Below are 18,112 nucleotides of genomic sequence, written 5' to 3'. Positions count from 1 at the left end.
AAGGGCCAGCCAGCATGAGGGTCCTGTGCTGTTATCAGCATCTCCTGGAGTCAGGTGCAAGAGATGGGTGGGTCATTATCCATGTGCCCTCTGTTGCCAGCCAGCGGGGACAGGAGACAAAGGTAAGATCACCCCACCTGGCTCATGACCATGGCAGTAGGGCCACTACATCACAGACCTTCAGCCAGACCGTAGCCAACTTTGGACAGAGGATGGAACATGTAGTGCTGTGGGATGCAGCAGGGTCCCTGGCAGCGCAGGCAGTGTGGGTGCTCTGTGGGGCAAGGCATCCCAGCCTGGAATGCCATCAGCATCATGCTCTGCTTCATGCTTATCCAAGCTGGAGAGTGCTCCACACTACGCGTTTGCTGTGTTCTGGGCTGAACCTCAATAGGATCAAGTGGAATTTCCAGATATCAGTGGTAACTTTACAGTCTGGACTTGTGGACTCTGTTTGGAATAGGTCTTGCCTGTAGGGTTGCACATGAACACATTTCCCAGGGTCTTAAAGCTAGCTGTCCTTTATTTCAAGGAAGATGATTAATGCATGCATTTGAGAAGAGCACAAGGGTCTTCAAGCCTCGCATATCTGCTTTTCCTGCTTGAGCACTTTCAGGAAGCATCCATCAGTGTTGAGACATGAACCCAGGAGAGCTTCATCATCATCAGAGAGAGAGAAGCAAGGATGAAACCTTCAGAAGTGGATACTAAACCACTGGAAATAAGACAATTGGGTTCTGTTACAGAGCCTGGATTGCTGTCATCCTGCCAGCAGAGAAGATCATTATGGTCATTCCTAAGTGCGTGAGGGTGAAGAAACTTGGGATTAACAGCGTGTGCCATTTCTCTTTAGGTTCATAATTGCCTCCTGGCAGCATGGCCTAGAAGCAAGAGGGCTGTTACAAGGAGATAGGAGGTGGCAATGAAGGCAGCAGCTTGCTGAGGGCTCAGGTTTGTGGCAGGTTTTTGATAATATTGGGAGATGAAAATGCAGCTGTGCCCAAGCTGGTCCATGACATGCAAGTGAGAACTAGTGCCTATGCAAGAGCTCAAGAGGTGATATCATGCATGACCCAGAGATAGGTCTGATATGTCTGATGCTGCTGAAAAGAAAGCATTTTTGGGTCTCTAGTTGGTCTTTCCCAGCTGAGCCATCCAGGCTGGTGCTACTTTTCATAGAGTCATAAAATCACAGAATGGTTTGGGTTCGAAGGGACCTTAAAGCTCATTCAGTTCCAACCCCCTGCCACAGGCAGGGACACCTTCCACTAGACCAGGTTGCTCCAAGCCCCATCCAACCTGGCCTTGAACGCTGCCAGGGATGGGGCAGCCACAGCTTCTCTGGGCAACCTGTGCCAGGGCCTCATCACCCTCACAGGGAAGAACTTCTGCCTAAGACCTCACCTAAATCTGGGGTGGGACATAACAGCCATGTGAATCCCCTCAGTCAATTACTGCTCATCTGTTCTGACCCAGCAGAAGATGTCCTTTCCTTCATCTCTTCCATCTCCATTTCTCAAATTTACTTGATTTGAGAGCAAGCAAATTACACCAGCATCTCTAGGAGGCACCTTCAGAGCAACCCATGCTGTCCTAAAAGCACAAGTACCACAGAAAACACCTTCTACATCATGTTGTCAATTTAAAACCTCTTACTCAATATCAGAGAGCAGGTAACGAAGTGAAAAAATCCAGTGTAAAGGGTATTGACTGAATTGTTCATCTCAGAAGACAGCATCTCTTCGAGCTGCACTGTGCAACTGGGTGAGTGGTGCTGGGTGCAAACACCAACCTGAAGAATCTGGCAAAGACTGTGACTTCTCTTTTCCTGATTTTGTTTTATCCCAGATGTGATTTAGCTGTGAAAGCACAGGTGGAGGGTTCCTGGGGAGTGGTAAGCCGTAGGTTTACCCCCAGACTTAAAGAGACATGGCAAAGCAAGAAAGAAGAAATTAAGACAGAAGATTATATGCACATCAATCTTTAATACTGTGCATTAAATCTGACCGTGATCTGTCTGCTGTAGCTGCTGAAAGCAGTGTTAAGAAACTATTGCCCTTCATCTGCTGGACATGAGCTTCCTCTTAGCATGCCACAACTCAGCAAATTTCACTCCTACCTAAGACACCTCAAGAGCTCAATGCTCTTCAGAATGGTGAAAGATCTGCACTTGCCCCCCTTGTGATTTATCCACCCATTATACCTGTAAATTGGATAATGAAGATGAGGAGGAGCAAGATTGGAACCCAACTGCAATGAAGCCAACAAAACACAAGGAGTGTTAAAGTGTGGTGCGTTAAAAATGTTCTCTCCAGCTTGAGAGCAGAAGAGGCCTGCCTGTGATTAACAGCGGAGGTGAGAAAATGCCCTTTATAAACACTAATTTCAGTTTTCCACAGTGCCTCTGCAATTTTCACATCGCTGCATGTGAATAAAATTACACACCCACCTCTGAATCACTGATGATTGCTCTTATTTACTATGGGTTTACACCAAAAGCAAGGGGGAAAGGGCTGCTTGCCATGGCAGAATCAGGCCTTAACTAGTCCCTCTGTATACATCACCCACAGCAGTGGTATTCCATTAAAATAAATCCAATTGCACATGCTGAAGCAATAGTCTTATGCTGATGCTACAGCGCGTTAAGTCCAAAATTAATGAGATTTTCTCTTAACTATTTTGCTCATTTTTTTACCCAGCTCTTCTCTTCCCACGCTTGGAAAAAATCACATCAGCCTCCCCATTTGTCAAACCACTAAAATCTCTCCTATTAATTACAGAAAATTGCTGTTGTTTTCTTTCCCCTCTTTGTTTTTTGTTGCCTGAAAGTTGGACCGAGGTTTCACACCTGGGGGATGATTTTGACTCCTTTCATCAACAATTTTGACCCTTTTCATCAACAGGAATCACTGTGAGAGGCTCTGAGTTAGGTTTAAATGCTAATGGTGGGTGATAGTGTATAGTGTAAGTGCATGTTTGTGTGTGTATAGAGCTGTACATTTTCCTGTATAATGTTTCTCTCCTTACGCCATCCAATCTGCTGAATAAAATCCTCAGGAGCACAATAGCCTGCTTTGATCCAGGCTATGGTAACACAGCCTGAAGAAGGCAGCTCTCCTTTCAGTAACATACCCACAATAAACGTGCCAAATGACCCACTCCAAATTGTCTTCCAATTCCTAGAAATAGATAACTGAACCATTCCCTTTCCTTGTGTCTGCAGATCTGCACAGTGATGATTCTTGAGTCTCTCCCAACAAGAATTTGATGATTTGATGAAATCAGCTATGAAACCCAGTCCTGCACATGGGTTGGGACAATTCCAAGCACAAATTGGAAAGCTACTGGATTGAGAGCAGCCCTGAGGAGAAGGACTTGGGGGTGTTGGTCAGTGAGAAGCTCAACATGAGCCATCAATGTGCGCTGGAGCCCAGAAACCAACTGTGCCCTGGGTTGCATCACCACCAGCGTGACCAGCAGGTCGAGGGAGGGGATTCTCCCCCTTTGCTCCACTCTGTTGAGACCCCCCTGCAGTCCTGTGTCCAGCTCTGTGGCCTCAGTATAAGAAGGATGTGGAGTTGTTGGAGCAAGTCCAGAGAAGGCCATGAAAATGCTCCGAGGGCTGGAGCACCTCTGCTATGGAGACAGGCTGAGAGAGCTGGGCTTGTTCAGCCTGGAGAAGACTCTGTGGAGACCTTAGAGCAGCTTCCAGTGTTGACTAGAAGAGCTTTAAAGCTGCTTCCAACCCAAACCATTCTGTGGTTCTATGACTCCATGATTCTAATAACCGGGGGATTCCTCCTGCCAGATGTGAAGAGGGAGATGGTTCTCTGCTAGAGGTGCAGCCATCAGATATCCCAGCAGGTTCCATTTCACCTTCTTGGTCCCAGGAGAATGCAGTCAGCACAGGGCAGAGCCCACTTGTCATGGTTTAAGCCCAGTCTGCAAGTGAGCCACACAGCTGACTGCTCACTCCTCCTGCTCACATGACAGTGCTCACTCCTCCCCTTCCTCCCCCTGCTCCCAGATGGATGTGGAGGAGAATCGAAAGAATGCAACTCCCACAGGTTGAGATAAGAACAGTCCAGTAACTAAGGTATAACACAAACCACTGCTGCTACCACCAATGAGAATAATGATAAGGGAAATAACAAGGGAAGAGAACACAACTGCTCACCACTCGCCGACTGATACTCAGCCCAACCCAAGCAGTGATCTAGCCCTTCCGGGTAACTGCCCCAGTTCTACATCCTGGGCATGATGTGCTGTGGTATGGAATACCTCTTTGGCTAGTTTGGGTCAGGTGTCCTCTCTCTGCTTCCTCCTGGCTTCCCTTCCTCCCTGGCAGAGCATGAGACTCACAAAGTCCTTGGTCAGAGTAAACATTACTGAGCAGCAACTAAAACCATCAGTGTTATCAGCGCTGTTCCCAGGCTGAAACTCAAAACCACAGCACTGCACCAGCTACTAAGAAGGAGAAAAAATGACTGCTACTGCTGAACCCAGGACACCACTGAAAGGATGAATGAAGTCCCGAGGAGGGTCCTGGTCCCCCACTGGCTGCAGGCAGTGTGCACTGGGGACAATGTTCTTTGGGAACCATGAGCTTTGGGGACAGCATGTTGTTAGGGCAGCGGTGCTGGGCAATGCAAAGGGGAAGCAGAGAACAATTACACAGCCCTGGCTGATGGGCATCTTTTAAGTGCAGAAAATACCCTATCAGAGAGCTCTTGAGCCAGGACATGCAGCAGCTCTGTACGAGGATAGACAGGATTTCAGTTTTCCAGTGGGTGATTTTGCTAAGAGAAATATCACCTGCCTTTTCCTCCAAGCAGCTTTATTTAATGCCGAAAGCCTGCGGTGCTCAGCTCTAGAGATTCCCATGCTGGGTCCATGTCTGCAAGGTCACTGGTGGCCACTGTAATCCTCTCCCATCATCAGTCCCAAACCCTGCAGAACAGGAGCAGCAACCAAACCAGCTTTTCTATCAGTGCATCAGCATCAGCCTGGAAGGGAACCCTGGCTGGGTGATAAAGGAGAAGTTGTGGAAGACATGACAAAAAGGAGCAAAAAAGACCCTTCTCCTGCAATGCCAATGATCCTCAGCCCAAGTTCAGGGCCCATGACCACAGGAGCTAATGCCAGAACCTCCTTGCCCTGTGGAGCAGGTGCCAGAGCCTTCTCTCCCTGAGGGTCAGCAATGTGCATTTCTTCATTTCTCATTGGAATCACTTATTTTTTGGCCAGGCTTTTCCTTGTGCAGCCTCTTTGCCCCAACAGAACTGAGCTAGACCCTTAGAGAAGGAATAACAAGGAGATCCTCATGGGGGGGGGGAGGGCGCAAATAGCCAAACCAAAGCACTTTTCTGGAGCTTCTCCAGCCCTTTTCCTGGGGAGCTGTCAAGTATCACTTAACCCACAGCTCTCCAGAGTGCAGTCACACTAATTTAGCTGCACACTGAGGGACCTGAAGTCCCCACTGATGAACCACCCCATGGAGCAGTAGCTGCGCACTATAGGTGCATGGAGAGCATCAGAGAGACTTATTCATGACTGCTGTAATTGGGGCAAAGGAAGGAGCAGAGAAAGGACTGGGAGCAACCCTTGTCCCTTGCCATCTTTCACCACTCTGTTCACAGACTCCATCCTTGACATCCCAGCTCTTCCCAAACCTGGCTGTGCCAGAGCAAGTCTCCTTCCATCTGCCATCTGTCGCCCCTGCAGTTGAGGCTCTTTCACTTATAAGAATTTCAGGGATGCAAATGTCAGAACTGAGGCTTTGTGGGATAAAGCTGCTCATAACATCATCTGTAATTTTGAGTGCTGCAGTAGGCGGCCCTGCTTGTGTGTATTGGTCTCTGAAAGAAAGGGGAAAACGCTGTGGAGGCAGTTTTTTGTACAGAAGGATAAGTGTGAGCAAGGAAAAGGGGGAATGCTGAACCCGAGGCAAACCAGTAAACTCTCCTGTATAAATCAGTGCTTGTAAGGTGTCCTCATGAGGTCTTCTGGACTGAGTGTCCTACCCTGGTGCACTAAGGGAGATCTGCACCCTTAGTACCAGCAAGTCCTCTGTCATAGGATCATGGAACTGTTAAGTTTGGAAAACAAATTTAAGATCATTGAGTCCAACCATTAACCCAGCACTGCCAAGCCCACCACTTAGAATCATAGAATCATAGAATAGTTAGGGTTGGAAAGGACCTGAAGATCATCTAGTTCCAACCCCCCTGCCATGCGCAGGGACAACCCCACACTAAACCATGTCACCCAAGGCCTCATCCAACCTGGCCTTGAACACCGCCAAGGATGGAGCATTCACAACCTCCCTGGGCAACCCATTCCAGTGCCTCACCACCCTCACAGTAAAGAATTTCTTCCTTATATCCAATCTAAACTTCCCCTGTTTAAGTTTGAACCCGTTACCCCTTGTTCTATCACTACAGTCCCTGATGAAGAGTCCATCCCCAGCATCCTTGTAGGCCCCCTTCAGATACTGGAAGGCTGCTATGAGGTCTCCACACAGCCTTCTCTTCTCCAGGCTAAACAGCCCCAACTTTCTCAGCCTGTCTCCATACGGGAGGTGCTCCAGTCCGCTGGTCATCCTCATGGCCCTCCTCTGGACTTGTTCCAATAGTTCCATGTCCTTTTTATGTTGAGGACACCAGAACTGCACACAAGACTCCAAGTGAGGTCTCATGAGAGCAGAGTAGAGGGGCAGGATCACCTCCTTTGACCTGCTGGTCACTCTCCTTTTGATGCAGCCCAGGATACGGTTGGCTTTCTGGGCTGCGAGCGCACACTGAAGCCGGCTCATGTTCATTTTCTCATCGACCAACACCCCCAAGTCCTCCTCTGCAGGGCTGCTCTGAATCTCTTCTCTGCCCAACCTGTAGCCGTGCCTGGGATTGCTCCGACCCAGGTGTAGGACCTTGCACTTGGCATGGTTAAACTTCATCAGGTTGGCATCAGCCCACCTCACAAGCGTGTCGAGGTCCCTCTGGATGGCATCCCTTCCCTCGAGTGTATCAACCAAACCACACAGCTTGGTGTCATCAGCAAACTTGCTGAGGGCGCACTCAATCCCACTGTCCATGTCACTGACAAAGATGTTGAACAAGACCGGTCCCAACTCTGATCCCTGAGGGACACCACTCGTTGCCGGTCTCCAGCCGGACATTGAGCCATTGACCACAATTCTTTGCGTGTGGCCATCCAGCCAGTTCTTTATCCACCGAGTGGTCCACCCATCAAATTGATGTCTCTCCAATTTAGAGACAAGGATGTCATGTGGGACAGTGTCAAAGGCTTTGCACAAGTCCAGATAGATAACGTCAACTGCTCTGCCCCTGTCCAGCAGTTTCGTAGCCCCATCATAGAAGGCCACCAAATTGGTCAGGCAGGATTTCCCCTCAGTGAAGCCATGCTGGCTGTCACCAACCACCTCCTTGTTTTTCATGTGCCTTAGCATGCCTTCCAGGAGAATCTGCTCCAAGGTTTTGCCAGGCACAGAGGTGAGACTGACTGGTCTGTAATTCCCCGGGTCATCCATTTTCCCCTTCTTGAAAATGGGGGTTATATTTCCCTTTTTCCAGTCGTCGGGAACTTCACCTGACTGCCATGATTTTTCAAATATGATGGCCAGTGGCTTAGCAACTTCATTCGCCAGCTCCTTCAGGACTCGCGGATGGATTTCGTCAGGTCCCATGGACTTGTGTACGTTCAGGTTTTTAAGATGGTCTCGAACCAGATCCTCTCCTACAGTGGGCCTAGGGTCCTCATTCTCACAGTTCCTGCGCTCGCCTTCCAAGACATGGGTGGTGCAGTCAGAGACTTTGCCAGTGAAGACCGAGGCAAAGAAGTCATTAAGAACCTCAGCCTTCTCCAAATCCAGGGTAGTCAGTTCTCCTGATAGCTTCCAGAGGGGGCCTACGTTGTCCCTAGTCTGTCTTTTACTCGCTACATACCTATAGAATCCCTTCCTATTATCCTTAACATCCCTAGCCAAGTTCAATTCTAACTGGGCCTTAGCCTTCCTCACCTGGTCCCTAGCTTCCCAGACAGCATCCCTGTATTCTTCCCAGGCCGCCTGTCCCTGCTTCCACCTTCTATAAGCCCCTTTTTTCCATTGAATTTTCCTGAGCAGCTCCTTATCCATCCGAGGAGGTCTCCTGGCCCTCCTGCTGCACTTCCTTCTAGTTGGGATGCAACACTCCTGAGTCTGGAGCAGGTGATCCTTGAATAACAACCAAGAGTCTTGGGCCCCCCTGCCCTCTAGGGCTGTATCTCATGGAACCTTACTAAGCAGGTTCCTGAAGAGGCCAGAGTCTGCTCTCTTGAAGTCCAGGGCAGTGAGCTTGCTGCACGCTCTTCTCACTGTCCCGAGGATCTTGAATTCGACCATCTCGTGGTCACTGCAACCAAGGCTGCCCTGGAGCATCACATTTCCAACCAGCCTTTCCCTGTTGGTGAGCACAAGGTCAAGCATGGCACCTCTCCTTGTCGGCTCCTCTATTACTTGCAGAAGGAAGTTGTCTTCCACACAATCAAGGAACCTCCTGGATTGCTTGTGCCGGGCCGTACCTTCACTCCAACAGATGTCAGGGTGGTTGAAGTCTCCCATGAGAACAAGGGCCTGCGAACGTGAGGCTGTTCCTATCTGCCTATAGAGCACTTCATCCACAGATTCCTCTTGATCAGGCAGTCTGTAACAGATCCCCACAATAATGTCCCCCATCGCTGCTCTCCCTTTAACCCTGACCCACAAACTCTCTGTCGACTGCTCACCTGTCCCCAGACACAGTTCCATACTCTCCAGCCTATCCCTAACACAAATAGCAACTCCCCCTCCCTGCCTGCCAGGCCTGTCTTTTCTATAGAGCCTGTAACCTTCCATTCCAACACTCCAGTCGTAGGAGCCATGTCCCCAGGCATCACATCTACATGTCCTTTAAACCCCTCCAGGGATGGTGACTCCACCACGGCCCTGGGCAGCCTGTTCCAGTGCCTGACAGCCCTTTTGGAAAAGAATTTTTTCCTGATATCCAATCTAAACCTCCCCTGGTACAGCTTGAGGCCATTTCCTGGAGTGGTGTCTTCCCCCTGGACTGATGACAAGACCCTCACTCATTTCCAGAGAAGCTGACACTTCCACCTGGGGTTTTCTGGCAGGGCTGAGCTGGTTGGTGCATCCATGGAGGGTTCAGGCTGTGTTATAGTCCTCGGATCTACAGAAGAGACACGTGGACTATGACTCTCTGTCATCCCACAAAAGCATAATTTCCAGGCAGATAAAGAAGACTTTGGGGAACCCAAAGCTTTGCTGTCTGAGACAGCAGCTCCAAGCACCCTGATGCAGTGCTTCTCCCAAGAACAAACTCCATTTAAAATCCTGAAAATTTTCTGCCTCTGTGGGTGCTGTTGGAAAGCCATTGCTTCTGCTAATTCCCAGCTTCACCCTGGTCATGGTTGTCTTCTTGCTCCTTCTGTCTTCCCCTTTTCTTCTCCAGATTAATTTCCTTAGTGCAATTCTCTCCCTTCAGCCTCTCTTTTGCTTGCCCAGCTCTTCCATCCCCTCCTGATGGACAGGACCTCTCTTCCCTGATGGTCTTTATCTTCAGCTCCTCATGCCAGGATAAGTACAGCGGTACCAGGTGCTCCATATCACCCCCTGGGCCATGTTCGAGGTCACAAACACTATCACCTTGCAGGTCTGGGACCCACAGGCATCCTCAGTTCCTTTTCCTCAGTCTTTAATGCATGGCTTTGCATTTTGCAGGTAGCCCAAGAGTGCTTCCATAGAATCACACAATGGTTTGGATTGGAAAAAACAGAGCACAGGGGGAGAATCCCCTCCCTCAACCTGCGGATCATGCTGCTGGTGATGCAGCCCAGGACATGGTTGGTTCCCTCCCACCAGTGCACTTGTTCCCCAGCTAGCAGATCTGTGGCTTTCAAAGCAGGTAATCTAAGCAGTCAAGCAGGACTGACTTTTGGCAAATCCATTTGGCCTTTTGCGTCATTTTCCATTTGCTTTTGTATCTTCCCATTTTGTCCTCTGAGACAGATTGGAAAGCTGTGCCGATGCTGGGTCACAAGCCCGCAGCGACCCAGACAACCTTCTGACTCCTTTTGAAATGCCAGAGCTGTACTTGTTACTCCACAGCTGTAGCAATGCAGCAGCTCCCAGTGAGTGGAGGATTTCTATTTATTTATTTAATTTCTATGTATGTATTCTTTATTTGTTTATTTATCATGACACAGAGCTTTTCCCATTCTCTTGAATTCAGTGCAATTAGCAAACCGAGGTTTCCTCATTTCTCCACCCTGCAGAGAGGAGCCAGCTTGTAAAGACATGCTCTGGGTCTCTGCATGAGGTCTCCTGTGCCTGTAACAAACTCACTGGGGATCCATCCCAGGCAAAACTCCACGGATCCCACCCCTCCCAGCTTCTCCCCAGTCCCAAGGTGGCTGAATCTACATCTTACTGGCAGCAGGAGCCCAGCAGTGCTGGGAGAGCAGGCGGCTGGCAGACCTTTGCAGGGCTGGCACTGTAATGTCCAAGTGTGAGGGGGCTGCTGAAAGCCCCTGGATTTCTCTTTTGTTTCTTTTCTTCAGCTTATTTTTAATTTGAAACACCTCACAGCTCAGATGGAGATGCAAATAAAGAGCAGCCCCTCCAATTCCTGCACCTCCCAGTTCCTCTGATGAGCAAGGATCATTTATAAGGATTATTTTAATAGAATGTGCAGATCTCTGTGTGCAATTACATCTTTTTACGTTGGTTTTTTATAGGCAACTTCCCAAAGCTGTTCCAGGACAGGTCCCTGGTTGCTCTCCTGGGGCAGGAACAGAGCCCACTATTCCAGTTACACAAAAGCCTAAAATATGCAAACCTTGGGACCTGGCCTCCATTTCAGGGGATTTCTGAATCCCCTGCATCAGGAGGGGAGAGGGCAGGGGAGCAGGGGTTCTTGGGGAGGGGTGCAGGCCATGGTGCCAGAGTGGGTGCAGACAGAGCGTGCTGGAGTGGGTGCAGGTGGGCTGGATGGATGCAGGTAGTGGGTGCAGGGGATGTTCAGAAGTGGGTGCTGAGGGGTGCAGGGGAGCTCAGGGTGCCAGAAGGTCCAGTGGAGGGGTTCTGTGCTCCTCCCGTTGCCTGGTGATGGTGTTTGTGATGCTTCTGGGGGCAGCTGTAGCACAGGGACGCTCCATATCCCTGGCACAGCTGGCAGCAGGTAAGGGCTGAGCATGGCTGGACTGGCACCCCGGGGCACCCCACCCTGCCCCATGAACCCTGTACCCTTCCTATTCCAATACAGCTTTTAACCCAGGATGCAGGATGCAGGCACTGCAGACACTCCATCTCGGGACTGCTCTGCCCCTGCAACCCCATGTCTGTGTGTTTCCTCAGGTGGTTTTAGAAGGATCAGGGGTTGTCTTTTGCATCGGTGACTGTAGAGGGACAGCAGAGCATTTTCTCACCCCTTCATGCATATGACATGAGGGCAGTGAGTAATGCATGCAGCCTTTGGAGGGGCTTCTCCTGTGCAATGAGAGACCCCAAATGTCTCATCCAGATGAGCTGTGATGTGTTTCAGCTCGTCCTCCCTCTGCCCTCTCAGCTGAAGCGCTTTCCCCAGCTCCTTGCTGTCATTGCATACTTTCTCTGCCCTTCTCTTGTTTTCTTTCACATCTCCTTTTGTTTCATGTAAGCAAAGATTCATGCTGCAGCCAGGGCTGCTCCTGACTGCCAGGCAATGCCCTTGCCCGGAGCAGCCCTTGCCCTGAGTGGACAAACCTGTCCAGCAGCTTTCCCCTGATATAAAGCCAGCCTGGGTGCTAAAGCTGGATGTCCTGTGCACCCAGGAGGTGCACCCATGGGCTCCTTGCTGATGGGGTTATGTTGTGGCTGGCATCCCTCTTGCTGCTGCTCTCCAAGCTGCTGGAGTCTATTTCTCTCTTACAGTCAGATCTATGCTTGTAGGAGTTACACAGTTTAATGTTTATATGTATATTTACATATCTATATACTTACCTATAGATATAATTTTTCCTCTGGTGTTTGAGGGCATCATTTTCAGCCATCCAGCGCTCTGGGGTTGGGTTCCTGTCTGAAGGATTCTCACCACTTTAACCATTGGCAGCTTTGCTGCCAGATCTCTCACCTTCTCCCTTTTTTCAGCTGCTCTGGCAAATGGCAAACTGCAGCCACACTATGGGTAGGAACATCAGAATGCCCCGAGCTGTGGGGCCCAATACATGGGTGCTGGGCTGCACTCTGCCTGGCTGCATGGGTGCTTGCACCCTTAAATCACACCCCACGTTTTTGACACCTGTATGGGTTGACACAAGTATTCCCAGCAATGTGGAGTGTGGCAAGCAGCAGGGCACACATATTCAACGTCTTTATTTACTGCTGGACTTTGGGTTTGTGGCCTATTGATAGCAGTAGAGGTGAACAGCATTGCTGTCACCATCTGCACATCTTCCCCTCTGTGTTTCAAGAGGCTCAGATGAGAGAAATCCTCATTATTTGGCTGTTAAATCAGAGCTCTGTGCAAAGGGAACGGGCTGGCATGGCTCTCTCATCCTGCAAATTGGTGATCAAGGGTGTCTTCAGTCAAGAGCAGGTATAAAGTATGTAAATGTGCTGAGGATTAGGATTAGCTTTGGCGAGCTGTGGCCTGTTAGATCTGGCCACTGATGGCATTATTGTGGCAGTGGCTATGGCAAGCAAAATCTATTTAACAGAGAGATCAGGATTAACAGCCTTATCTTGTGGAAAATCTTGAATGAGCAAACCCCTGGTATGGAATCTTACTCAAATATGAGCAAAGTTTGTAGTGTGCAAATCTTCATTCCTGGTTTAAGCTACACCATGGAAACTGAGCAGCATAAGATTAAAAACCCACCTTCCTTGGGAAAGCTGGAGGGGGTTTTGTGCTGTGTTTGCCCTAGAATCATAGAATCACAAAATGGTTTGGGTTAGAAGGAACTTTAAATCTCATCCAGTCCCAGCCCCCTGCCACAGGCAGGGACACCTTTCACTAGACCAGGTTGCTCCAAGACCCGTCCAGCCTGGCCTTGAACACTGCCAGGGATGGGGCAGCCACAGCTTCTCTGGGCAACCTGTGCCAGGGCCTCACCACCCTCATAGGGAAGAACTTCTGCCTCAGATCTCATCTCAGTCTCCCCTCTGTCAGGTTAAAGCCATTCCTTCTTGTCCTGTCCCTTGGGGTCAGGGGCACAAGACACAGGACTCTGAGCCTCGGGGTCTCATTGAACAGGGGATGCACTAATTAGTTTGTCCTTGATTTTTGCCTTCAGTTATCTCCATTTTTCAGCAGCTCTATTTTCTCTGCCCTGGCAGCAAAAGCAAAGGGCTGTATTTCCTTCTTTTTCCTTTAAAGATTCTTTTTCTTCTCCTGGCTTTTGCAGAATGATACAGCTCTGCAGCTGAGACAAAGCCTCCCGCACCAGCTGAAATGCTGGTTTCAGGTTATAGGCAGAGCATCTCAGACTGCAGCAAAATTAACTCCAGTACGCCTTGGGTGAGCTTGCCTGGCTGAAAAGCAGTTTCCACTGGCTCCTGTGAAACACAGCAGTGTCTCAGCACATTGTGCTGTGTAGGAAAGCCAATTGCTTGCAGCCATTGCAAGAAGCTGAAGGGAGAATAATGACATATTTCCACTTTCTGGGAACACACTGGGACTCCTACAAGCTTTCAGGGGTGGCTGAAGTGGAAAAAGCAGCTTATTGTTTTACCACTCCTTATTAGGGATAAATGGATTTTTAGCCCTGAATATGCAAACTACTAAGGGAACTTCCATTTGTGGGGCAGATGAAGTGGTAGGAACGGGCCTGCGCAGCCCTCCCCAGCTCTCCAGGCCAGCCAGTGCCATGTCCTGGTGAATTCCCAGCCTGGCACCATGTTTTGGAAAGGGGCACCTGTGGGGCTATTCCCTCCTTGAAGGGAGCTCCTGATTTCCTTATGGGATCATTATGCAGAATCTGGGACTGTCCCAGGAGAGAACGGTCCTATCTTGGTCCCCCAAGATGCTCTGCAGCATCTCCCCATCTAGCCCTCAATCCCCTGCAAGCTGCCCAGGAGGAATGAGCTGAGTTTGGTACCATGTCCTCAGCCCAAACCCCCACGTTTTTAGGAACATGAGGCTATCAGGAGACATCTGGCCAGAATGGATGCTGACCTTTCCTGGATGCTGGGGGCTGTCTGCTTGGAATAGAGAGGTCCCGTTTGTTCTCACTCTTTCTAACAGTTTTCTGCCAGCAGAGGGACCAGCTGCTCCCCTTTCCTGTTCCTCAATGCACAGCTAGACAAGGATGTGGTGAACCTAGCTCTACCAGCAGCAGCCCCCTGCACGGGGCACCTTTAAAATGCAAGGAATGGGGCTTAAAAAGGAGAATGAAAACATTTCCTGGGTCATGAAGTCAGTGTTCTGTCCATCACCATAATCCCTTGAGCAGCAGTTTATTCTCAGATGCAATGCTGGGCATCAAGCTGGGGTTTTGCTAAAGTGAATCATGGACTACCAGATTGGAAGGGACCTCAAGGGTCATCTGGCCCAACCTTTCTTGGCAAAGTATCACCCAGACTAGATGGCCCAGAGAGATGGATGCTGCCTCCCATGGGCATTTTACAGAGCCATAGAGGAGAAGGGAGCTCAGCATGGCCCTTCTTAATGACGTTTCCCATGCAAGCATTGAAGGCACATCCCCAAACCATCATTTTCCTTCAGAAACACCTGTGGGAAAATCACCATGAGATACCCCCTGGGTCTCCGGATGGTGACAATGTGCCAAGCAGAGGACCAGGATGTCTACCCACACATCCCACTGCAGACCAGCTTCAACCTGGATGGCGGCCGATCCCAGGAGCTGAGCAGGTTTTACCAGGTTAGGACATGGGGCACTGTGGAGAGGAACCAGGGTGGCCACAGGCTTGTGCGGGGGGCTGGAGGTTGACGACCATTCCCTAACAGTAAAGAACTTCCTTATATCTAACCTAAACTTCCCCTGTTTAAGTTTTAACCCATCACCCCTTGTCCTATCATTACAGTCCCTGATGAACAGTCCCTCTGCAGCACCCCTGTAGACCCCCTTCAGATACTGGAATGCTGCTATGAGGTCTCCACGCAGCCTTCTCTTCTCCATGGCAGGGGGGTTGGAACTGAATGATCCTAAGGTCCTTTCCAACCCTCTCTATTCTATGATTCTATGATTCTGCTGCACACATGGAGCAAGGCTCGCTCGCTGTGCCTGAGGCCCATGCACAGGCAGCAGCCAGGTCTGCCCCTTCCAGACCCCCTGTCTCCAGGCCTGATGTAACAGAGGGCACAACACAGGGGAAAGTTCTTGAATGCAACAGAGCTGCAGACAGAGACCTGCCCTCAGATAGCTCCACACTTGAGCATTCAGCTGCAGGAGTCCCTGCTGCAGGCACCATACTTGCCCCATGCCTCGGCCTGTGTCTTACTCACATCTTCCGATGCAATACAAATACCTTACAAGCAACACAAGCCGAGCTGCCAAATTAACACAGATTAAGCACAGATGCTGCTTATTAATTTGCCTGAGGGTCCGAGGCAGGGCACCTTAGGAGCATGACTGTGACCCGCATTTCTGCATGATTAGAGCACGAAGGGATTGCCACGTGCTTTGCAATAGTAACCCCTGCAACATCCTGGTGCAAACAAGACGTAGGGCACTGCACTCATCTGAAATTCCTGGCTATGTGCCTTGATCTGCAGCTGGCCCAGCAGCACCGTGACTTTTACCGGGACAGGAGCGGGATGCTGTATATCCATCCCTTCTTTGTGCTGCCTGTGAAGGAAAAGGAGAGATACCCACTTCCACTTGACATGTGAGTACCAGCGTCCCTGTGAATAGTCCCTGGGATGTGGTGGCACCCAGCTCCCAGGGCTAGTGGGACTAAACCAGAGAGGTCTTGTGGAGAGCCAGCCCTGCACTGAACCCCCTCTTTTTCACCCAAACATTCCTTCCTAAGAAAAATGAGAGCAGAAGAAAGCAGATTAACCTGAAAGGAAAGAATAGGTGGGCAGAGTGCCAGGCTTTTTTCTCAGTTTAGAAATCCCAGTTGTTTTGCATTGTTTTGTGGAGTTTTTTAAGCAAGCAACCTCCTGGCTGTGTGTTTGTTATTCGTTTCAAAGCCCTCACAAAGCTCTTTAGCAACCAAACATGTGAGCTGGCCAAAGGTGAGTCCCCCGCGCTGCCAACTGGCCACCCAAGCCATCACAAATAAGAGAGGTCTCCAAGTCACTATGGCCATGAATAGATGGGGTAATGCCAGCCCCATCCCATAGCTACCTCCTGCCTTCCCATAGCTGGGCATGGGCAGTGCTGGGGTTCCTCTCCTCTGAGCTGGTGGATCCAGTCCTCCGCTGACTATGTGCCTCCACAATATGGGGCCCTGGAGAGGGGAGGAGGTCATAGAAACTGAAAGGCAAAAAGAAGACATTACTGAACAAAGGTCCTCGGTATTCCTTATCCCTCCTGGATCTCCATTTAAGTTCCTTGTGGAAGAGCTGTGGTGGCTCTGAGGAGCCACAAAACACCTCACTGAGAGAGTCACAGAGCATCTTCTCTTCCTGGGGATGCCAGGATAGATGCTGCAGAGGTTGGACCATGCAGAGGAGCTTGTCAGCATCTCTGGGGCACAGGAGTGGACAGAAGTAGGCAGAGCACTTCTGTAATGTGGATTAGGGAGCTGGATATTTTTCACCACACAGTGGAGATAGAAATAAACTTAAACAGGGGAAGTTCAGGTTGGGTATAAGGAAGAAGTTCTTTACTGTGAGAGTGGAGAGGCACTGGAACAGGTTGCCCAAATAAGCGGTAAATGCTCCATCCCTGACTGTGTTCACGGCCAGGTTTGATAGACCCTTGGGTGACATGTTCTCGTGTGAGGCTTCCCCGACAATGGCAAGGGGTTGGAACTGGATGACTTTCAGGTCCTTTCCAACCCAAACCATTCTGCGATTCTATGAAATAGTCACAAATAATTTTTATCAAGAATAAAGGGAAAGGAAGCTTTGTGGGTATGTGGAGTGGTGCAGACCCAGCCCAAATTCAGGGAACAGTGGGGCCAAACTCCTGCAGAGGGACTTTGCATCTCTTCAGTGGGCAAACTCAACTGAGACTGTCTAAGTTCACAGCCATGGGCTGTGCATTACTGGCTGTTGTGCCCTGTGGCACAGCCCAGCATAGTGTCCCACCACCCTTTTGAGTGGACACCCATGGCGCTGACAGCCTACACTGCCCTGCTCAACCCCAGACGAGCTGAGTGTATGGCTCTCCACTGACATCCCAAATTCCCTCTTGCCTTTAGCTCTGAGCCTCTTGGGATGGCTACCTTGGACCTGAAATGGGCTGAAAAGGCACCCACGATGCTGCCAGCCCAGGACGGAGAGTTGAGCCGGGGTGAGAAGCAGCTGGACTCAGCGTCAGCACAAATCCGTGGGTGCCCTCTAGTGCTGTATTCCTGTGGCTCAACAGGAGTGTAAAATCTGACAAAAAAACCCCAAACCCTTTTGTCGTCTTCAGAGGTCTCCAGATCAAATATTTCCCTTTTATCTGGCTGGATCTGCCTATGTTGTAACCTGTGCTGTCGCTGCTCTTGTCAGCTGTGCACCTCGAAATCCAAGGTGCATCCTCCAGTTTCTTACATGTCTACATCTTCTAGATGGTCTCATCTCTGCTACCTGCTGTAAGGTAGCTGTAAACAATAAGATCCTTCTTTGCTTTTTCCTCTCGAGGCTGGACAACCCAGCTCACTTCCTGTCTTTGTACACAGAATCCCAGAATGGTTTGGGTTGGAAAGGGCCTTAAAGCTCATCCAGTTCCAACGATTTATCATAAGCAGGGACACGTTCCACTAGACCAGGTTGCTCCAAACCCCGTCCAGCCTGGCCTTGAACACTGCCAGGGATGAGGCAGCCACAGCTTCTCTGGGCAACTTGTGCCAGTGCACTGTAGACACCAACCAGGGCAGCTGGATTATGCCTCCGCCTCTCTGGCCACTGTCCTGCTTGCACAGCCCAGGAGGTGGCTGGATCCCGCTTGTTGAGAGATGGGA

The sequence above is a fragment of the Psittacula echo genome, assembly GCF_963264785.1.
Source record: "Psittacula echo genome assembly, chromosome: 4".
NCBI lineage: Eukaryota > Metazoa > Chordata > Aves > Psittaciformes > Psittacidae > Psittacula > Psittacula echo.
Note: the sequence above shows the minus strand (reverse complement) of the source record.